The sequence below is a fragment of the Balaenoptera borealis genome, assembly GCF_965194805.1.
Source record: "Balaenoptera borealis genome assembly, chromosome: 18".
Taxonomy (NCBI): Eukaryota; Metazoa; Chordata; class Mammalia; order Artiodactyla; family Balaenopteridae; genus Balaenoptera; species Balaenoptera borealis.
In genome coordinates, this window is record NC_138877.1 from 59,105,704 (window position 1) to 59,130,030 (window position 24,327).

Sequence of the window (24,327 nt, forward strand, 5' to 3'; positions counted from 1 at the left end):
GAACAGCAAATAAAATAGGCCCTGAGGTAAAGCGAGCCTGTTTGTAGGGAAAACCTGCATGCACATGTTGAATATCAAGAACATGAGTTGCACATTTTGCATCCAATAAGTATTAGATGACTACATGAATAGTAATCAATACAAACACTAACAATCAAACATAGGACATAATGTGAAATGAAAGGAGTAGACAAAAAAGAATATAAGACTGTTTAAAATGCTGGCTTTCAAACTGCAGGAGTAGAAGAGCTGTTCTCACTTGCAAAGGAAGCTTTAGGGCTGGGGCATGATGACCCATGCTCTTTTCTCCACGGTGGTAAATGCAGAAACCTAGTTTTGAGATGATGCCATCATAATGTGTTGGAGACTTTGTCAGCCTAGATTCACGAAGTGACCACAGGAGAAAGAAATGAGCTTTGGCCTGTTAAGCAACTTAAACGTGTGCCCTTAATCGCATAAGAAGTCTGTGGACACACTTCAGGGAGTCAACACATCCATTTAAATTATACACAAAATGTTGAGTGGATATGTATTTCTCTGAGAAGAATGTTCATAGTTTCATCAGAACTTCAAAGAGATCCTTCATCTCTTTGCTATCATCACAACCTCTGGCAACCCCACAAAACAAGCAAACCAAACAAAGATCAAAACAAGACACCTTTGTTTATATACAGGTAGAAGGATTTCACTCCAAGTTGCAATGAGTGACACTAAATTAAAATCCAAGTCGCATTACTAATCTTCATACTCTTCCTAGAGTAATGTGCTGAGTATATTTTATCTTTTCTAAATAGAGGGCATTTCTGCATTTAGTCATCTGTGTTTAACATTATCAAGTAATGAGGTTCTAAAACTAATTCATCTCCTCACAAGAATTTAATAATATTACTGTAATGAAAAATTACAGAGGACAGGAAACCTCATGTGCCCACATTTACTTAGAATACTAGAGGTAACAGGGGTTGTGACTAAGAGCACAGCCTCAAAACACATCTTGGATTTGAATTCTGATTACAGGTAATTATGACCTTGGATGAATTTCTTTACAGCCTTGTGCTGCAGTTTCCTCATCTGTAGAATTAGGACTGTAACAGTGCCTGCTAATAATTATTGTGAGAATTTAGTGTATGGGAAACAGGCAGTGTGGTATAAAGTATGAGTTCTCATTTTGCATGGTTCTGATATGCAGTAGTTTCACTTACATGGTTTATTTAAGTAACATCAACCTCCCAAAACACATTTCAAATTTCAGTTACCATGCTATAGGAGTACTCGCATTAAATACAATCTTCACTGCTCACTCTTCAGTACAAAAACCACTACAGAAACAACAGATGTACATCAGATCGGTGGCCATTCACACTTCTTTCAAAGTCTGTTGGTGATTGGTCCCTGCACGTGTTATTCAGTTCACACACAGGAAGCAAAAGCGTTTACTTGGGTCTCCTCCTCTGGCAGAGAGAAACCCATGTGACATTTTATAAAAATGGATAATTGAAAGAGGAAATTGGACAACAAAGATAAAAGGGCAGCAAATAAATAAAAATAATTAACACAAAGTGAAATTAGAATCATAATGTAAATGAAGTTCCAGGAAATAGCTATTAATTTATGTGAGTAAAATGGTTGTGAACAAAAAGGATTAAGATATCCCAGAGGAAGCAAGGCTGGCAAAAAACTTCATGTTAAAGAAATTCTCAGAGGCATTTCACAACATTGAAAGCAAAAAGGATGAAATGTTGGAAGCTGATCCCAATTTAGGAAAATAACAATCTGCCAAGGCACAGAAAAGATGCTCACTCTGTGTCACATATTTAACAACATGAAGTAGAAGGTAAGCAATGTCCAAACTGCTCCTGATAAGTCTTTTATAAAGAATAAAACTTTGATCCTCAATGTTTCAATGTTTTAAATTGCAATGTACTAAATGTTAATTTTAATAATTCTATTTTTCTGTACATCTATAACTTATAGTAAGAGAGTTTTAAATGTTTTCACAAAAAATTTTAAAGGTCATAGAACAATTGCAATGCTTCCCATGGATTATGATTTCTTTGCATGATTTCAGTTTATATGGTCATTTTTACAGTATGGCACTACCATGCAAAGAGCTGCATGTATTAAATAAAAATTAGCTACAGATTATCGATATAATTTTATTTATTATATCATTATTATCTGCCTTGGCCATTTTTCAGGGTTTTTTCCTACTGTTCGATTTCATCTTGCTTGTACAGATTTGCCTAAGTTCTTTGTTAATTAAAGTACCTAATTCTTTTCTGTTAAAATAGTTAAAACATATTCCCCTTTCAGATTTTAGTTCATTCTTGAGCTTGAGTATGGTATTTTTTTCATGCAGAAATTTAAAATTTTTAATTAGTGAAATTGTTTAGCCTTTTCTTTTTGGCTTCTGTACTAGACATACTAGTTAGGTAGCCATTGAGAAACTGATTAACCTCTCAATTTTTTGTTTTATTATCTATAAAGATTACTACCTACCTCCGACGGTTATTGTGAGAATTAAATATGTGTATATGTGCTAAGTCTTACAACATGCTGTCCCATAGGAAGAACTGTGTATATCAAAGTTATTCTATTATTAGCAAGTACAAGTAAATCTATTAGACGTTGAATTAGAGCTAAAAAGACATGCTTGCTATCCTTAGAAAGCTCACAGTCTCGTGGGAGACAGAGGAGTGACAGTGCTTTTATAGTGGTAAGGGTTAGAATAGAGATGAAAAACACACAGGACTAACAGAGCATCCCTGAACATAAGCCAATCCACATTGTTGGCACCAGGAAAGTGATTCCAGAGAAGGTGACAATCATACTGAAATTAAGGTGAAGAAAGACTTTTAAAACAGTGACAACAGGATGTGCAAAGAAATGTGTACACAAAGAATGTCAAAATTTGGGAAGTACATGAGGCTGAAGATGGCTGGGAAAAAGTAAGGTGTCTGAGTGTCTGGAATTAATGCTACAAACACTCCAGTAAAGGAAGAAAAGGATACATTATAAAGTGCCAGGTAAATCATTATAGGAACAGTTGAAAGATACTGCACAGTAGATGGTCATAAACGTATTTGCAATTTAGAAAAATCAACCTGGGAGTGAAAAGAAGATTGGTCCAGTAGAAACAAGACATAGCAAAACTAGGGTGTCAGAAGCAGTTGGAGGAATGATCCACAGTAAAGATGATGGGAACCTGAATGAAGGCAGTAGTGATGGCTATGTGGAATGGGGAAGAATTGGGGAGAGATTAAGAAAGTAAACCTAGGGCTCCCCTGGTGGCGCAGTGGTTGAGAATCTGCCTGCCAATGCAGGGGACACGGGTTTGAGCCCTGGTCTGGGAAGATCCCACATGCCGCGGAGCAACTAGGCCCGTGAGCCATAATTACTGAGCCTGCGTGTCTGGAGCCTGTGCTCCGCAACAAGAGAGGCCGCGATGGTGAGAGGCCCGCGCACCGCGATGAAGAGTGGCCCCCACTTGCCGCAACTAGAGAAAACCCTTGCACAGAAACGAAGACCCAACACAGCCAAAAATAAATAAATAAATAAAATTAAAAAAAAAAAAAGAGTATTCTTTAAAAAAAAAAAAAAAAAAGAAAGTAAACCTACAGACTTGATACTAAAAGGGTTTCATGGCCAAAAAGAGGCTGAATTTACAGGTGAACTCCTAAGAGAAAAAAAAAATCTGATTATGGAATTTAGTAGCATCCAATCTTATTGTAATATATGACCCTTCTTTTTAAAATTGATACTACTTTTAAAAGTAGGCTTAGCAATCTCTCTTTTATTTCAACTATACTGCAACATATTTAACTACAAATAAAGATATTTTCCTATGAAGATTACCTGGAGGAATTTTTTTAGAAAAAGCGACGAATTACATAACAGTGCTTTATCTCAAAAGGTTTATGTTTCTGTAACAAAGAAATTCTCAGCTCTTAAGAGCACAGTGTGCCATTCTGGATACACCTGATTCATGTGCATCTCAACACCCTTTTCATGAGGACCCCCAGGAGAAAGTACTGTCTGACTTAACTATGAAGTATAGTGTACTCCTCCTTAGCAATTGTTTTGTTTGTATCTAATGGACATTGTAAATTTTACAACTTAGAAGCTTTTTTATTTATAAGTCAGATCTATTTTTGTGGCTTATCTACAGTAGACTTGTGGGTATTATGACATTTTTTTCCTTTTTTTCAATTCCACTTTGTTCCTACATCAGTTTTTTTCTGAAATGGCACTCTTTTTTCATTTTATGCATCCTTGTAAGATATATAAAATCATTTTGGAAACAATATGTGACATGCATAATAGATAAAAATAATTCCCATGGCTTGATTCTTTCTTCATTGGGAAATGTGTTTTCTATTCATTAAAGGCAGAAGAGACTCTTCTATCCCTTCCGTACATTCTGTCAAATCCTTCTATGTAGGATCACTTTCCAAGGAGGTGATGGTTTGGACATAAACAAACTTTACAGAAAAGTATCTGTGGTACACAGCTATTACCTCTATGATTCTGAAAGTTTTATCCAGTTCCTGCCTAGAACTATATCTGAGAAAATGATGGTGACTTTTGATAAATGTGAAGGAGAACAGCCACTAGAGGTGCTCACCTACTGTAGAGACCAACGTCCTTCCTCACTATGTAGTCAGACTCTGGGCTGCCCCTCTCAATTAATGTTAAGGCTGAGGTATAAAGTGTGAATTAGAGCAAAAGTTTCACTGATACCCACTGTTTGACATTCCCTGAGTATTTCTAAATGCTCCTTACAAAACTCTACTGGGAATTTCAAATTCATTATGCTATGTAAGAATGACCTAATTCAAAAGCATTTCTGCTTTGATAACTTATCTACCTTTAAAAATCACATTTCTTATTTCTATTTTCTGGCTGCATAGGAGATAATAGAGAACATATTTGACAGTGTAAAATATAATTGATGGTGATAGAGATAATCCTATAGCTTTGAACTAGAGCATAAAAATGACAAATCTATTACATGGGATTTTTTTTTTCCCTCTTTACATATTTGGTCCTAACATGGATATAATTCATATAAAGGCAGGATTGTGATACAACAATTACTAGGGCTTAAAAGTCTGCTACTACAAAATGAAATGTATATTGTACATGACAACAGAGGGGAAGAGGCTGTCTTAAAGAGAATTGTGACATTTTCTTCCATGTATTCTCTTTAGGGTACAAGATCCTGCATTCATATTTTATCTTCTCAGCGTAAAAAAAAAAAAAATTGCTTGTAAACAAAACAAGTTGGAAGTAAATCCTATTCTCTTCCTAGTATTAGAGCTTGCTAAACTTACTCTCTTAATTAAGAATTAAGATCAATGAAATACATGATGAAACTGATTTTGGTGTGACATTTAAACAAGCTCCTCTACTATAGGAAAAAAGAAATTAAAAAATCTCTGAAAATGGGTTCCGGTAGATGATCATATGAAACTAAATGGTCTCTCCTGGTCAGAAGTAACAGTGGAAGTAAGTTTTCAGGGGGCTTGGGTTAATTTTATTATTATTAATATCTAGGGAAAGTGCTAGATTTTGTAGCCACAGCTTCTCTATACTTGGTATATAAACTCTGATATTTCTTTAAAATAATGTTGAAGAGATTAAATTGAAACAATATGCTTAAAGGCTTTTGAGATATGTGTGGGAATTCTAGAACATGATGGCTGAACTTTGTTCCATTCTCCTTTGATTCTAATTCTATGGTACTTCCCTTTTATCATACAACAAATCCTGTCATCTTTGGGCAGTTGGGTGCAGCTGAGGCATGCATAAAACTGGTGAAGAATATCCTCATCAAGGCGCTAGATGGACTGGAGAACAGGGCAACCAACAAAAAGTTTGAGCTTTGGTTCCCAGGCTAAAGTCAAGGAATATGTGTGATTATTCCCTCACCGTAACTGCTCATTTAAAAAAAAAAATTACAAATGGTTGTTGAGTTTGTGAATTTAGTCCTTCCTGCTTTGACACTGCAAGAACATAGGGATTTTGGAGAGCAGCAAACTCTTCTCTGGGGCCTGCGCAGAGCACTGACAGCTTGCCCTTTAATGCAAGGAGATAGAGTCAAACTCCATTGTCTTTGTACTTCCAGGGTTTCCACAGCGAGGGGTACTCTCTTCAACAGACCCAAGTTTCTAGGAGCCCAGAAGAAAAATAACAGCCCACCAAAGGTGGCCCAGCAGCCAAAGAGATGGTAATCAGGCAGAGTAATCAGAGCACACACTTAGTGAAACTGAACTATCTAATGAGCGAAGGACTGAATAAAACAAAAACAAACAAACAAACCAAAAAACAGGAAAAGAACATAAGGAGATCAGTGAGCAGCACAAAATCCAAAACTCAAACCAAAACAGAAAACAAAGAACACCCCCCCACACACCTCAGCAGTAACTAAAAATAATAAGAGGCTTCCCCTTCCCCCAAGAAAGCTACTCTGGAGATTAAAAGCATAATTTCATCTCAAATTTAACTTCAAGAATCAAAGGACAGAGTGGGCTCTATTGAGATCCAACTATGAGATCTAGAACAAGAGTTAGCAAAGTTTTTCTGTCAAGGGCCAGATAATAAATATTTTGGCTTTGTTGTAGCTCGCAAGTAGGATAAGGTCTCAGGTCTTGACAATAAGTACAAACACAAAGACAGTTTTTCAAAAATATTTAATAAGAGAACATTCATAGTAGCAGAAAATAAGATGAAGGCCAACAAATAATGACTGACTAGATTAGAGTACATCTATACCATCTTCATATAGTATATGTTATAATATATAATTTACCCAAGGGACATGGTGATAGCTTTTGAGTAGAGGGGAAAGCTCAGGAAGGAGGGAGGGCCCAGACACTAAAAAAAAAAAAAAAAAAAAAAAATTCATCAAAACCCACGTATAAAAAGAAGATCTCATAAAACATTATAGTTATAATATTATTGCATTGTTTGTATCCAGTATGTTATGTTTACCCTTGCTCTGCTCAAAATATCATTATTTACACAAGACAGTCACATGAGGAATGATGCACCTTAAGTCTAAGAAGATTGGAGGATGGATGTTAGAGAAAGAAAGTCCTCAGGAATTGCATGAGTTGGTCACCTCATTATATACACTTGAGGGAATTATCAGGCAATAGGCTGTAGAGAACGTGAGCAGATCTGCAACGTATTAACGGGCAGTGCAAAATAATTTTACTTAGGATTTCTAAAAGCATTTAAAAGAAACCAGTCCCAGCGTCATTATGCCAGTTCTGTTTGTGCATGACAAGCCAGGTTACACAGGTTTGTCTTTGTCCTGGATCGGTGGGTAGGAGTTCACAATCAAAATCAAAACAACAAGAAACAGCACTGAAGGACACGCACTTGGAAGACCTCGAAATCTTTTCTAGTTCTAAGGTAATGCTCTAGCTGTTGCATCTGCTGATGGCTCTTAAGGGTTCTCTTTGGGGTCTTAGCCTAGTATTTGACTTATTTTTTCTATTCTAACAATTGTGGTTCAGTTTCTCTGAACAAACAACAAATCACAAACAAACAAACAAAAAATACTACCTAGCATTTAGCAGGATGAGTTTGTTAATGTAAAAAAGATTTTCATTACTGTAGGAATAGCATGCATGTCAACTGGAACAGATACCAGTTTTTGATGATTTTTATAGAATTCTGGTGCCTTACATTGCATTGTCTCCTTTCCAACACAACGCAGTCACTAATGGTCATGAATTCAAACACAAGTACAGAAAATAAAGTAACTCGGGATTTGCCTTTGAAGATAAGGGCATGGGTGTTTGTGTGTGTGTGTGTGTGTGTGTACACTTCCACCATGTTGACTTGTACATCTCTTCATTTGGTTTGTTTTGTTTTTATCAGAAATATAAGACTGCTATTCAAAATGACCTCTGACCATGCATTTAATAGAAATCAGTCTGTGCTACTATTGATATTCCGACCTCTAGAAAGAAAAAAATAATGAACTGGTGAAATCAGTTTCGCTGAAATTTTGGTAGCAGGGGAAGCCATATGACTGACATTACAAGTGTGATGGGGAAGAAGGTGGTTTTTATATATATAGTAATAACCACAGAATAAAAAGGGTCTGGGGGAAATACAAACATACCAATGCTCTTTATATTTTATAGAAATATTTCCTCGGTATTTCTTTGGTTTAAGATCTTTGACTTTTCCTCCAGTTTTCAAAGCTTATTTCATCTCAGGCATTCTAAATGGCAAATGTTAAGCTTTTTTATGAATATGTATTTGTATTCTAAAATTTCAGTCTCTTGAAGACCCAATACTAAACATTCTGAGGTGTTTAGGGTAAGTTCCTTTCATTGCTTCTTTGTTAATCTATTTGATGTGATTAGCATTTTAACTAAAAGAGAATAACTTTAATAATATAAATATATCTTCCTTGGTAAGTAGGAAAAAGGTGCAAACAGCAAATGATGACTCTTAACCAATCTGACTGAATTTTAATTACAACCCTACCTCTTGCTAGCTCTTTACATTCGAGCAAGTTTTAAAATACCTCTGCTACATTCGAGCAAGTTTTAAAATACCTCTGCTACACAATTTTTTTATCACAAAATGAGGATAATAATATAACCTAAAGCACAGTCCTGTTGTAAATAATAGGATAGTACATGGATAGGATAAATAATGGGATAATATATGTAAACATCTTGAAAAAAATCCTTACATAAAGTGCTCAATAAATGCTATTATTGTTATTACATGGTAAATATGTCTCTTTCTTAGAACTTCCAAGGCAAGCGCAAGCAGCCAAATGTGAGAAATACTCTTACTGTCATTTAGTTTCACTACTTCATTTCAAATATTTAAAATTAACATTCGGTTCCTATGGATCTTTATTCAAGTTGGCCAGAAACAGGCTTTAATACCTCCAGAATAAAGCCAGAGATATAAACAAGGAGATTCAGATGAAGAAGTGAGGGCCAAGAGATATAAACAAGGAGATTCAGATGAAGAGGTGAGGGCCAAGAGAGGATTAAGACACGCAGTTAAAATTTACTGAGTATCTGTACTTCCTTAAGTTATTAATCTAGGTAAGGCTTCTCAGAAACACCCACCTTATGTGTTTCAAATAGTTTAAACCCTAGCTGCCATCACTCTTAGTTAAAGGTTGAGGTTACTGCTGATTTAGCCTTTATCCTACCATTGCAAGAGAAGCTATTTCCTAGGAATAAGCTTTCACTCCATGTTACATGGGTGGTTCATGGCATTGTGTTCCTTCGCCAGTGAAAAGATAGGTGCAGCATATCAAGCTGACACATTCTTTAGGTATTGTAATGGACTGAACTGTGTCACCCCAAAATTTGTATGTTGAAGCCATAATACCTAGTACCTCAGAACATGACTATATTTGGAGATAGGGCCTTTAAAAAGATAATTAAGGTTAAATGAGGTCATAATGGTGGGGCCCTAATCCATTAAGATTGGTGTCTTTATAAGAAAAAGGAGACACCAGGGGCATACACACAGAGGAAAGTCCATGTGAGGATACAGCAAGGAGGTGGCTGTCTGCAAGCCAGGGAGAGAGGTCTCAGGGGAAACCGAGCCTGCCTCCAGAACTGAGAGAAAATAAATTTCTGTTGTTTAAGCCACCCAGTTTATGGAATTACTTATGACAGTCTTAGCAAACTAATATAATATTAAACATAAAGGGAAAGGACTCCAGGACACGGATGTATTGCCACTGTGCAATAGTTATTACTGTGTTATTGTGATGATTCCCAAAACAATAATATCTGGATAGGGAGCTATATGGAGAAATCTTCCACAAATACCAGGAGCCCTTTACATTCTATGTAATGTTTCTCCAATTAATAGAGGAAAAACATCCTATGGACTTTGCTTTAATTACTTCTTCCCATACCCTTATCTCCCAGTACTAACCTAAGCATGCAGGGGCTTGGGAACTGTAGGCAAGTGAGATTAAAGGACTGCTTCTTCTGTCTCCAGGCTTCTCTATAAGGGTTATAAAACCTGGAGCTGAGCTGAGGCCAAATACTGCTCTCTAGCCAGTTCAAGACAATACTAGATTAATAACACAAAAGGGCTTAGATTTCAGCTGCTTTGGTCAGACCTGAAGAGCCTAGGAGACCAAAGTAGTACTTACCATTTCTATCACTCCCACAAAATTCTCTAGGAAGTGTAGGCTCTCCTCCTACTTCCTGTGTATGAGTAGCTGTTTTTCCACAAATCTTGAGGCTCAATGCCATCAGGTCTTTTAGTGGCTGATATATCAGCTTCTGGTCATATTAAACCTGAAGAATGAAAGCCTTTTGAACTCCATATAGCATGGATCTCCTTCTCTTTGAATTTTCCCCTTTGCCTATCTTCTTTTAAATTCTGGTTGAAGGGCCTACAGATTTTGAATAGCAGTTGTGTGGAAATGTGACACATAGTAGCCAGATGGGTTGGACTTACAGCCAGATGGGCTGGAATTAGAGTTCTTGGATTACAAGAACTCCAAAACATCTGTACCAGCTCAAGTTCTACTAAGTCATTACTTAGTAGGGTGTAGATTGCATCATGTGTACCAAATGTTGCAACCATCCTCTCTTAAGGAAGAATCTTGCAGGATCTTGATCACTATTGCCTTTAGTATGGTTATTAAACCCATCCTATCTCTTTAAAGTTACCTCTGCATCACTTGCTGTGGAACAGGTTTCTAGAGCTTACCCAAAATCAGTTTCCTGTTCTTCCTGGGCACAAAAAGACTGAGATTTCTAGGTAGGCTTCAATTCTCAAAACAATATTAGGAAGCTATCAGTTTTATCTCCATTTTACACATGAAGAAACTGAGGTATCAGTATAACAACATAACGACTTGTTCCAGGTCACCAGCTGGCTGGTGGACCTGACATTCAAACGCAAGCAGTTTCCAAGCCTGCATCCTTAAGCACCCATCTATTGCCTACTGCTCTTTTTGCACAAACTAATTTCTCAGATTCCTTTCAGTCTCATGTTGTATTCCACAAACTTGTTTATGATTTTAACTGTGGTAAAATTACATTGGTTAAAAACACTGCAGAGGAATGGTAAAGTGTAGGCACGTTGTGAATGGTAGATAAGGAACCTGTCCGAACAGGAGGGTAATTTAGCTTTTAACGTAGGAAATCACGTTGGAAACTCCACCTCCTTACTAGGTAGACAAATATTGCTATTGGACCTATCAAATACTCAAGTAAGAAACTAATTAGACATCTGATTCAAAGAGCAGTAAATGACTTTGAGTATGTATCTGACAATATGGCCATTTAATTGATGAACATCTTCCTAACTAACCTTGGATCATTTCTTTAAGCTTAGGCACCTTGTAAAATGCACCAAAGGGAGCACATGTTCAGTTAAGCTACAGGCTATTAGAGATGATCTAAGCCTGGCATCTCCCTCTTAATATTACACTATCACAGCCTGTCAGATTTTACCTTTGGATTCCTGGATTTATGAACAGATCTTTTTCTGCACTGTTTCTATTTTCAGTTCAGACTCCATACTTATTGAATCAGGAAGAACTTTTAAAGGAGATATTTATGTCTAGCTAATCTGACATCTGACTCTTCTAGGAGTTCTTACTTGCTTCAAAGCCTCCTAACTAGTTTCCCTGATTCTATTCTTGATTCCCTCTATCCATTCTCCAAACAGCATCCAGGGTGATTCTAAAAGTGATAAATAAGCACATAAGTAAATAAATTAAATCATGTCATTTTCTACTTAAATCCCTTTAGTGGCTTTCCTTCACATTTAAAATAAAATTTCAACCCCTCATTATAGTCTACAAAGCTCTACTTTATCTCATCACGGGTTACCCCATGGGAAATCAAGACTTACTATAATGCTACATTAATCAAGATAGTGTAGTATTGGCAAAAGAATAGACAAATAGACCATCGGAACAGAATATGGAGCCTATAAATAGAACCACACAAAATATTACCAACTGATCTTTGACCAAGAAACAAATGCAATTCAATGGAGAAAGGATAGTTTTTTCAACAGATGGTGCTGGAACAATTGTATATATACATGCAGAACAATGAATGTAGACATACATATTACACCTTTTGCAAAAAAATAAAAAGTAGATTATAGACATAAATGTAAAACACACACACACACACAAAATCTCCTAGAAGGTAACACAGGAGGAAACATAGATGCCCTTGGGTTTAGATACCACACCAGACATACTCTCTATGAAAAATCAAACAAAACTTGGACCACATTGAAATGAAAAACTTCTGCTCTGTGAAAGAAACTTTAAAGAGAGTGAAAAGACAAGCCACATACTGGGAGAAAATATTTGAAAACACACATCTGACAAAGGACTGATAAAGTATACAAAGGACTCTTAAAACTTAACAGTAAGAATACAAACAGCTCAATAAAAATAAGCAAAAGATCAAAGCAAGCATCTTGCCACAGAAGATACATGGATGACAAAGAAGGAAATGAAAAGATACCCAACATTTCATGGCCTTAAAGAATAGTAAATTAAAACAGCATTGAGATATCATTACACACCTGTTAGAATGTCTAAAATACAAAACACTGACAAAATGCCAGTGAAGATGTGGAACAGTACGAACTCTCATTCTTTGCTGGTGGAAATGCAAACTGGTATTCATTCTGGAAGACAGTCTTGCAGCTTCTTAGAAAGTTAAACATAATCTTATCGTATAGTCCAGCAATTGTATTTTTACCCAAAGGAGTTGAAAATTTACATCCATACAAAAATCTGCACACAAATGCTTATAGCAGAATTACTGATAATTGTCAAGACTTCAAAGCAGCCAAAATATCCTTCAGTAGGTGAATAGATAAACTGTGATCCACCTATGCAATGGAATATTATTCAGTGCTAAAAAGAAATGAGCTATTAAGCCATGAAAAGACAGGGAGAATACTAAAAATATTTTGCTTAATAATAATGCACATTATTAAGCAAAAGAAGCCAATCTGAAAATTCTATATACTATAATTCCAACTATATGACATTCTGGAAAAGTCAAAACTATAGATACAATAAAAGGGTCAATGGTTGCTAGGGCTTGGGTGAAGAGAGGAAGGGATGAATACTTGGAACATGGGGGATTCTTAGGTTAGTGAAACTATTCTATATTGTAATGGTGGATATACGACTTTATGCATTTATCAAGACTCTTGGATCTATGCAACACTAAGTGTGAATCCTTAATATAAACTATGGGCTTTAGTTGATAATAATGTATCAATAATAGTCTGTCAATTGTAACAAATCATGTAACATTAATGCAGTATAATAATAAAGAAATTTGTGGGGGGGAAAAGAGGTGGCATATGAAACTCTGTGTTTTCTGCTCAGTTCTTCTGTAAAACTGAAATTGCTCTAAAAAATAAAGTTTATTAATTAAAAATATATGACATATAGCTAAGTAATAATGTACTTGATAAGTGCCATTAGAAGTCAGAGAAGGAATATATGAGGGTAACCTGGAAATATCTGTCCATTGATGAAGGTGGGATTTGGGATTTGGATAAGGTCTCCAAGTTGCTTAGAATGTAGGTAGGTAGAAAAGAGGAAAGCATTACAGATGAGGAGAACAAATATAGCACAAGCTGGTGAAAAATTCTTTGAAATGTTACATAAGCTATCAAAATGACCACTGAGGTCACCTGCTGCTACGGTCTGAATGTTTGTGTCCCCCAAAATTCAGATGTTGAAATCTTAATGTCTGATGTGATGATATTAGGAACTGGGGCCTTTGGGCTCTGTACTCGTGAAGGGAATTAGTATTCTCATAAAGGGGTCCCACAGAGCTCCCTAGCCCTTTTCACCATGTGAAGTTACAAGCCAAAGTCTGCAACCTGGAAAAGGGCCCTCCACCTGACCAGGCCTGTGCCCGGATCTTAGACTTCTAGCCTCCAGAACTGTGAGAAATAAATTTGTCCTTTACCAGCCACTCAGTCTGTGGTATCTTGTTAGAGCAGCCTGAATGGAACAAAACACCTGCTTTTTCAAAAGACTCGCCACTAGTGTTTGTCAAGATTTGTTTTCAGAAACAGGATGAGCTTTCTTCCTCCCAAGTACTGAGGATGGACTCGTGTATTCATTCAATTAGGCAGCATAGGACAGACTAAAGTCAACTGGTCTGTTGGGTGACTGAACGTGGTCCTGAGCTGTATCCTATCTCTGTCAACTACAGCCACCTGTGTAATTAGGAAGGGAACATTTTACCACCACCAAAAGGAATGCGAACATAAACAAAAGGACCTACTAGTTGACAAATTTTTCAGTCTGGGTAGCAGCTGTTTCTGTCCCTTCTCCCACAACATCCCCACCACTAAACCCTGGCCCCCAGCGTCACAGTTTCTTAGTAAGTATTCTCTGAAACAACCACACCTAGGTGCTTTTTCCAATAAGCTCCCACTTAAACTCCATGGCAATTTATAACCAAATCACACAAGCATGCTCCCTATTAAGAAAAGACATTATAATACATATGCCAAAGGTTTAAAATGACTGCAAAATTCTCAAGCTTAGAAAAATGGGAAGCTTCTGGCAATTGGATTAGGTCCAATTAGGTCTTTCAGAGCTAATTATGGGTCTCCTGGCCCTGCACTGGATCTAGCCTGGATTCCCTACCTTCAATTTCCCCCACCCTCCCAACTTCCCTTAGGAGACCACATAGATGTCCTTAGCAGCCGGCCCTCAGACCTTCCAACATTGCTCTCCTGGGCCAGATAAAGATTTGTTTGTTCTTTGCAGGAAGGAATATGTGAAAAACTAGGCGCATTTATTACCACGACATCATTTTAGCACTTATGTTCCAGTCCCAGTGACTAAATGGTCATTAGTTTGTGTAATTCTCACAAAAAACTCCGTGAAGTGGGTACTAGTATCACCTCCATGTCACTGGGGACGAAAGAGGCACAGAACGGTTAAATAATTTAACCAGTCAAAGAGTTACTAAGGATGGTTTTAACCCAGGTGGTGTGAGTTGACCACGTGCTTACCCCTTCGCTTGCATGGTGATGGTCGGTCATCCTTGGGATGAAGGCGGGCTTGTGGGGGAGGCCCACTGAAATACTTGCGCCCGACTGCCTGCTGGAAGAGCGAGGAGCTGGAGGAGCCCTGGAAAGCGGTGCCGCACCCGCCCTGAGCTCCTGCGATCTGCGCATGCCTGACGGCCCCGAGACATTGACCCCACGTTCGGCGTATCCTACGTGTGCGTGCTGGAGCCTCTATGTGCCGCCTGCCCCACGTACGCCCCAGTCCCATTTGCGCCTGCGCAGGCCTCCACGTGATGTGGGCCTGACGTGCCACCTGGCTCCACATGCGCTTGCCTGGGCGTACACGTTCGGACCGCGGGTGGGGGCGGAGCCTGGTCGGAGCTTCCCCTCGGGGTTCCGGTTAATTGGCGTCTCTGGTGGGGCACAGACCTCACAGCTGAGGAGTTGCTGTTGGGCAGCCACAGCCCTGACCATGGCGCTGGCAACAGAGTCCCTCCGAACCTCTCGGCTTTCCGGGACCCGCGACCCGGCGCAGAGGCCCGCGGGTAGGTGCTCCTGACCTCTTTGGGGACTTGGCGGGGGTGGAGAAGCGAGCCAGGGCTCCCGCGCAGGACAGGTGGGCGGCCGAGTGCTGGACACGCCCTGTACCCACCGGGCCCCAAACGCCCGCAGTGAATAGCCGGGCCTGCGACTTCTAGAACCCAGCAGAGCGGAGGCCACTCGGTTGGCGGCCACGTAGTGTAGGCGGATGGGATTCCCTTCTGGCTAATGGGTTGCTCTCACAGCGCAGCTTATGCTTTTTACTCAAACTTTAACTTCACGGCGTGTTTGTCTTTGTGCATGGTGTGCCCGGCACTCGAGTAGGTTTCCTCAGCATTACTTGTGGCAAGTACGAAGATATCTGGAATTTGTAGAGCTCTTTGTCCCGTCTCAGCCTTTAACCTTGGCTTCCTCCGCAATATGACTAGGGATAGAGTATCTCTCTCGCCTGCCGCGTTCTCTAGGCTGTTAGGTTTCTGATGTCAGGCTCCTCTCCCCAGACCCTTCCTGGGGGAGATATAAATTCTCTTGGTAGGAACTTAGTGTGAAATATATTAGTTGCACTTATTGTGGATAAATAATATTTCAATGTATATAAGTTTTTGACTTTCTAATGCTGACAGGATATTAGGAGAAAGGTTGGTAGATGTTATCAACCAGGTAAATGTTATCTTTGGGGGGCATTTTGCCTAGGAGCTTGGTTTCTTCAAATGTGCAAACCGGTGAATTGAATCAGATGAGCAGTTCTAAAATCTTGGTTCTGGCATATCTGTAACTCAGTAAATGGGTGTGATTCATATGACTGTTAAGATGTCCGGATAACAGTTAGCTCTTTTTTTCTTGTAGATAAATTACAACTCTTCCCCTTTCTGAAGCTACAGTTTGGGGTGATCTAGGTATTGGGTTCTCCATCTGACAAAAGGCTTTCATTTGCAAAATGCCAACGAGTAAAACTGTCTGATTCAAGGCAACAGTGGTCAGCGAATGGCTGAGGTCAAGTGGATGCGTCCAGTCTTGCATTTGAGTTACTGATTTTCCTTTTAATCTTCAAAATGCTAATGATAAATTGAAAGAGAACCACCTTTCATCTGTACCGATCTAAGAAAGACCTTGATACTGGCCTTACTCTTCTCCCATTTGAAAGATTCAGATAAGCACATGATGACAAAATTCTGAATTTTGCCTTGTTTTACATTGTAGAATGAGTTTATTTCACTATTTAAGAATTTAAAACCTCGTCAAATGATAATTGCAAATAGTCTTGAGAAGTCTTTAGGTTCACTGAGTGAAGGAAATTGCTGGACTGCACTTAGTGGAAAACATGGCACCTGTTTTCTCTAACAGCTGACATACTATTTCTGGGTTGTGGGTGTTTGTGAATACGTTCCTAGATGATATTCCTAAGGGAGTATGTGTTCAGAAGTCAAGTTGATGGTTCTCAGTGGGAGGAGTGGAAGTGATGGTTAGTGGATTCGAACCCCAAAAAGACCACTGCCCGCTGCACACAAGGTACAGTGGGCAGGGAGGGCCCACTGTAATTTCTCGCTTGTTCTGTTTGCTAGAGTTGGATTCGCTATCTGCTGGCATTTGTTTATCCCTCTGCCATATTTAGGCGCTTGTCACAGTCCTAGTGACACAGCAATGGCAGCTAGTGTTTCTGAGTTCCTAGGGCTGCCATAATAAGGTGGCACAAACTTGGTGGCTTAAAACAACAGATTTATTGTCTCCCAGTGCTGGCAGCTAGGAATCCATAATCAAGGAGTCAGCAGGCCTCAGTTCCCCCGAAGGGTCTAAGGGAGAATCTTTCCTTGCTGGTTGTTTTCAGCAATGCTTGGTATTCCTTCACTTGAAGATGTCACGGCAATCTCTGCCTCTGTCATTTTGCTGTCTTCTCCCTGTCTTTTCTCTTACAAAGACACCAGTGCTATTGGATTAGAGACAATCATAATGACTTGATTGATTACATCTGCAAAGATCCTGTTTCCAAATAAGATCACTTTCACAGGCATCTGGGTTACGACTTCAACATATTCTGGGCAGAAACAATTCAAGTCAGAGCACTTACTCCTCCTCTTCTGTGTGGTCTGGCAAGTGGCTTTGTACTTTTGATTCTCTAGTTGTAACTCTTCTGTACCCCTAAGGGGGCTGTAAAGACCAGGGACATGATTTACGTAAAAGAAATAAGGTCTTACACCAATCTTCAGCCAGTATTTCAAAGATACTTATTTTTTTAACGTCGACACATACAGCAAGAAAATGGTATGATGTTCTGTTATTCCTTTCTATTGTAACCAGATTCTTTGCATTTGCCTGGTATCACTTTTCTGGGGAGCTCAAAGTAATCCCATATGCTCTCATTAAGCTGTTTGATTTAAAGCAGGGGCCAGTTCTTTTGTTTATGAACACTTAATTGTTTTTGTTAGTAGAGATTTATTTTACATTATTTTACCAGTCTGCAGCCTTTACCTGTTTTCAGCGGCAATCTCAGTCTTCAGCATGAAATCTAAATGCCATATAGAAGGAAAAGTAAACTTTGCATTAGCAAGAACAATATTCAGTAAATGCGTTGTAGTCTTGATCATAGTATAGGAAGGTTTTTCCACTCAGGGCACCCAGTTTTAACACCCATAACACTTATTTTTTTATTTTCATGAGTTTCTGGTTACTGTCCAATAAATATGGTTCTTTTATCTTGACAATTCCGTAATGTTTTTCAAACCTCTTTTGGAAAAATTTTTAGAACTCTTATATCCTAAATGTTTTAGGCCTAAACATATTTTCTGATAGAGTTGAATGGTCTGCTATGTCACATCTTGTCTTCTGTGTCCTGATAGTCTTTAGTAGATTGAATACTCTTTGGAGTTTGACACCATCATCCATCCAGGTGGTAAGAGTAGGTAAAGGGAGAATTCATTTAGTGGGGACCATTTAGATGAGTTCAGAGGAAGGAGGAAGCATAGAAATGCCTCCCTTTTAATAACTTAAATGTTAGAATAGATTTAGACTTATAAAAGTCATGAAGTTAATACATAGTTTCCACGATACCTCACGCCAAGTTTTTTATTAACATCTTACATCAGTATGGTATATGTAACAAGTAATGAACTGATATTGAAATACGATTATTAACTAAAGTCCATATTATTTAGATTTCCTTAGATTTTACATAATGTCCATTTTCTGTTCCAGGATTCCATCCAGTATTATACTACATTACATTGAATTGTCATGTGTCTTTAGGTTTCTCTGTGCTGGAATACTCCCGTATTTTTGATTCCACATCCAATGATTCCTGGTCACTGTCCTAGCCACTTTGCATATATTTTCTCATTTGCTCCTCACAATAACTGAGAGAAGTAAAATTAGTTCTGTTTTGCAACAGAACAGTTACACAGTTTGTCCAAGGTTGCATTATTAGAAAATGATGGATCCACGGGTTGAACCCAGGGCCTTGAAACTCTGAACCCAGGGCATGGGGTGTATGATTTTGTTCTAGTTTAAAGTCTGAGAATGAAAATCAAATTGTTACATATTCATTTAGAGTTTGTTTAGTAAGTCTGTATGTTCATCTTGCATTGGGATCCAATTTTATAATGTGTGTATTGATCTACTTTTAAGGATTTTAATATCTCACTATTTGATGTGATATAGAATTTTTTTTGCCCTTAAGTAGTTTTCACAGCAGGACCATAATTGATGTTGAATGTGTGGATCATAGTTGACGCTGATTATCCCCTTGTAACTTTTGAATAAATGTATTTAGCATGACGTGTCTGCTTTATGACTTGATTTTTTTAAAGGAATTATAATTATTTAGTGTGCATTCTTAGCAAAGATGATTTTTAGAAGTATTACAGATGTTATTAGTGTTTAATAAAAGGTATTACAGATGTTATCAGTGTTTAGTAAAAGGATTAAACATCTGAAACAATGTTAAACTTTTTTTGGTTGAACCAAATACATAGGAAGGACAGGTCCTTCCTTGAATAGCTATTTTTTCAAGCAAAGAGAAGGGTGAGATAGCTTGAAAATGTTAGCTAGCTTAGATTCATATAGTGCTTAAGAGCATGTGTAGGATGCTGTATAGCATAAAACAACTTATGAGCCCTCTTGCTAAACCTTCTAAAAGCTTGTCTCTGACAGGGTCATATTTGTTCCTGTGCTTCATTTCTTAGTTATAGATCTCTTCTAGTCTGTTGGGTATTCAATGTTCATATCTAAATGGAGGGAGGTAAACTCCCTAGGATTTACTTATCCTAGGGTTACTCTGAATTCCTAGGATTACTCTGAATTCCTAGGATTGCTTATATCCAAAACTAACCTTAAACAGTGTTCAACACTTGAATCAGTAATTGAAGAATTCAGCCTACAAAGATTAAATCTAATATCCAGAGTTATTGAAACTGGTCACTAGACTCTTTGATTTTTTTGGTTGTGATGCGCTTAGAAGACACTTGACTGGGTGTAAATAAGGAAGCATCAAGATGTACGATAATGACAAATTTTAAAGACTTGTCCACATCATATGCAGGTGAAATTTGAGGACAAGCTGAAGCTTAAATTCTGATTGCTTGACTTAAAATGTTCACTGTATGTTTCTCTGGTCTCTTGAATACTGTTTAGAAATAAAAATAACTCATCCTACTGGATTAATAGTCTGCTATACCAATATTCATTTCAACTCTTATTTTATCTTAGGTGATAAATATGTAGCTTCCATTCAGCGTGCAGTGGATCTGTATTATTTGGCAGAATCAGCATTAAAAAACAGGTTAACCTGGTATAGGTGTTGGCATGTTTACTTGTCAAGACCAGGGCCCATGATGTATTAAAGTACTTGTGTGAACATGATCTAGTTCGGGTGTGTTGGTGATCATGCTTGAGGGGAAATGCTAAATGCTGAATTGTATTATGTCTGGAGGAATCTGGAAACAGTGTGTGGTTCACAGGTGCATACTATTCTGTTCTAACCTGTTAAATCTTCTGTATGGTGTTATTCAACCTGCAAAACTTCGATTTCAGGCAGCAGGTTAATATGGGGAAACTCACTCTTTACCTCTAAATTCCCCTGGGGAGAGTATCCTTTTTCCATGTCATTGAGGCTTATATTTCCCTCTTCATCAGCACTTTTATCTCCTTCAAGTTGTCTTATTGATCTCAAATTAGTAAATGACCTAGCCTTACCTTTTAGAATTTGTAGGCTAACATATTTACAGCTCAAGCGTTAGGATTTTTGTTTCATCTTCAATATTATTCCTAGTCCAGAAGTCAGTTTTACTGGGATTTAAAATGCAGTCTGATTTCTACAAGTTTAACTCTGCCTTTCTTTCCTGTGTTACCTCTTAAACATGTGTATATGGATAGTATTTATCATACCAATTTATTATTCCCTATATTACTTCAGGAAAAGTGACTGATAAATTTGTATTTCAGTAGTTTAGCTAAAGATTTACAAGTCCTAGAATTGTTTTTTTCTTCTAATGCTTGTGGTTCTCTTAAAGCTATCTCACTTTTCTAAGTCTCCAATGAAATATTAACACTAAAATTATTTGATAACTGATTTTTAATGTTTAAGTTTTATGAAAAGGTAGTATAAATTTACTAGCAATATAACTGAGGTGTTATGGACTGAATGTTTGTTACCATACAAAATTCACATGTTGAAGCCCTAAGCACCAGTGTAGCTGTATTTGGAGATGCGATCTCTAAGGAAGTAACTAAGGTTTCATGGGATCATAAGGGTAGGGCCCTGATTCAATAGAATTAGTGTTCTTAGAGAGCTCTCCTCGGCTTCCCCAACAAGAACCAAAAAAAAAAAAAAGCCATGTGAAGACATAGTGAGAAGGCAGCTTTCTTCAAGGCAGCCAAGAAGAGAGTTTTCACCAGGAACCAAACTAGCCAGAGCCTTGATCTGGCATATATATCATCCAGAACTAGAACAAATTTCTGTTATCTAAGCCACCCAATTTTAAGTAGTTGTTTTTGTTGTTGTTAGGACAACCCGACCAGAATAATACATGAGGGCAAGTTTGTTGAACTCAGCCTTAATTTCCTCAAAGTAAGATTTAGCTACTATTTCAAGGAAGTTCATTAGGATTAAATGAGAGAAAGCAGAGCCTTATCACACTGAAGTACTCAAATATTAACAATAATAAAAGGAAGATTTGAAAAAATTATTAGAGAGTGGATATTGCATTCATTTAAATGTCAGTTATAATCTCTGGTATTTTAGGAAGTTGTGTTGCTAACACTCATTTTATTTGGACATTGTGGATGGAGGTAGTACTGCTACTCATGGGTTTTAGACACCAGGAATGACCTGGGCTTATTTTGAGATTCCATCAAAAGCCTGTTTGTGGCTCCTTCCAGTAGAGACTAAACCTTATTACCTGTGGTAAATCTAGTTCCAGCTTGACTTATCTAGTTAAGTCTCCGTAATTCAATTCTTGAAACTGCTTGCAAGCTATCTGGAAGACTGGCAACAATTACTTTCCTTGTTAATACTTGCTTATGAAGTCTCTAAGTATTTTGAAAATTAAAAACAATCTTACTGATTATTTTAAACTAAGAACATAGTAATGGGTAAGTTGTAAATCACACCTTTTTGGTATTGGGATACAAGTACAGAAGGTGGCTTTATATATGTGTATATTAGAAGCTTTTCATGGTAAAGATGTTAAAATTGCTAGTAACTATGTAACAGTTATGCTATAAGTGAACAAGGCATATGGTTCACTGCACTCCTTATATTTATTACAATACGATGAATTACAAATGATCCACTTAAAACTTATGACTAGTTCATTAAATGGAGTTTTAATATTCTTCAGGAAATTATGCTTTCACTTTACTCATTTATTTTATCAGAAAAGGTAAGGAGGCAATTTTAAGTAGTAGTTTCTCTAATTTTAATTCCCCTTAGTTCCTTATTATTCTCCTGGTGCATATTGTTTTCCTTTTAATAATATTTAAGGACAATCATAACTTCTCATTCTCTGACAAAATATCCGAAAAATAAAGGAAGGAATATACTTGACAAAAACGTCAGCCTAAAAATTAGCACCACTGAATTCTTTAGAGGCTCCTTGAAAAGTGTAACATATAAAAGCAAGGCCAGCAAGGTCATGATTGAGTCAGTTCCATTGACTTACTGAAAACTAAGGTCAATTATCTTGTTTCTCCTTTTCTTTGTAGTTTTGGGAAATATCAATTAATACAATGGGGAATGTGATAGGAAAACTTTGAAACCTGTTTTCTTTTTCATTTGGCTAAAATCTTCATTTCTGGGCCCACCTTATCTTTGCAATAGGTCTTAAGTTCTTATTCAGAAGCAAATGGTTAGTTTTCACTGTTCGAAATGTACTTAACTCATAAGCCTGCATAATAGGAAGCTTAAAATATTAGTCTATTGCTGAAAATGTTTACAGATAATATATCTAAAAGACATATATAAAGTTGATAAATACCTTGAAGTCACGTAGACTCTGAGGTCAAATCTCATTACCACCTCTCATAAAGGTTGTAACTTTTATTTAACCTGAGTCTGTTTTCTTTTTCTGAAATAAAGATGATACCTACCTCCGAGGGTTGCTATGAAGATGAGAATTTGTGAAAGGAACTTATACATTGCCTTGCATATAACTGATACCTGCCCCAGGTCCTGCCTGAACTGCCCCCACTCTTACCCCAAACACCAGCTCCACTCTTTGATTTCACTCCTCTTCTCTCACTTGCTTATGCCCCTCAGGCCACAGTGGCCCCACTCCTGCTCTAGCAGAGCACATGCCCCCTCAGTCTTTGCTCTCTCGGCTCTTTCCCCAGATACCTGGCACAACTGGCTTCCTCCTTTTTTCAGGTTAAAAGGAGATATCACTTTCTCAGAGAGGTGACATATCATCTAAAATATCATTATCTTCCTTACCCTTTTTCTTCTCAGCACTGATCTAACACATTTACGTTTTGTCTATATCCTTTCACAAAGTATGCGTCTATGGGACAGAGACTCTTCTGTTCACTGCCGTATCCTGGCACATCGAACATCATTGGGCATGTAGTAGGTACTACATTTTCAAAATGAATTTCTGTTAAATCTTTGGAAAAAACAAAATATCTGCATTTGAGGGTAGTAGATTCACAGGAATACTGTATCAAGACAGACAAAGGAAACAAACTATATTCACCTCCCAGGTTAGTATGTAAGATTACCTCGGGGGATACTGACAGGATCTTTTTCTACCTTTTATGAAAGGCTGACTGACTTTACTTTCTACATAGCAAATTAGGTCAGGATCTGAGTTCATGGGAAATAGTCACTGTATTCATAAAGTACAGTGAGCTTTTGTTTACTGGTTGTGTCCTGTAGTTCTTCTTTGTTCATATATTTAATGATTAACAAAGTCTGCTTCAAGTTGCAGTTTAAAAATAGTAGATGTTAAAGATTTTGTATGAAAGTAGCATGGTAAAAGAGAGAAGGTGAAGGCAGGCAGGTGGGAGCCAGGATGCAGTGTGCTTCATGCGACATATTAAGGGGTTTGGACTTGATCCTACAGGTGTTGAGGCCACAGAAAAATTTTAAGCAGGAGATTGTATTTTAAAAAGGTCATCCTTGCAGCTTTATGGACAGACTCTTGGGGAAAGTCAGGAGTCTGTTGCAATACTGCAGTTTATAGAAGATGAGGGTTGAACTAATCACAACATACTAGTTGTTGACTACAACAGGAGGCTTTTAAACAAAATTTTATTGGCGTA

The 24,327-nt window shown here is 37.7% G+C and overlaps 2 long non-coding RNA genes across 2 annotated transcripts in view; both read right to left on the reverse strand.

Annotated features, from left to right (window-relative positions):
• The window catches only part of LOC309615503, a 423,643-nt gene that overhangs the window by 329,706 nt on the left and 69,610 nt on the right, over positions 1–24,327 (reverse strand). The window lies entirely within an intron of this gene.
• On the reverse strand, positions 56–15,198 carry LOC309615500. Its single transcript, XR_014236881.1, has 3 exons — positions 8,580–15,198; positions 3,615–8,548; positions 56–3,273 (listed from the first exon to the last, which is right to left on the reverse strand). It is a non-coding gene; the product is annotated as an uncharacterized lncRNA (long non-coding RNA).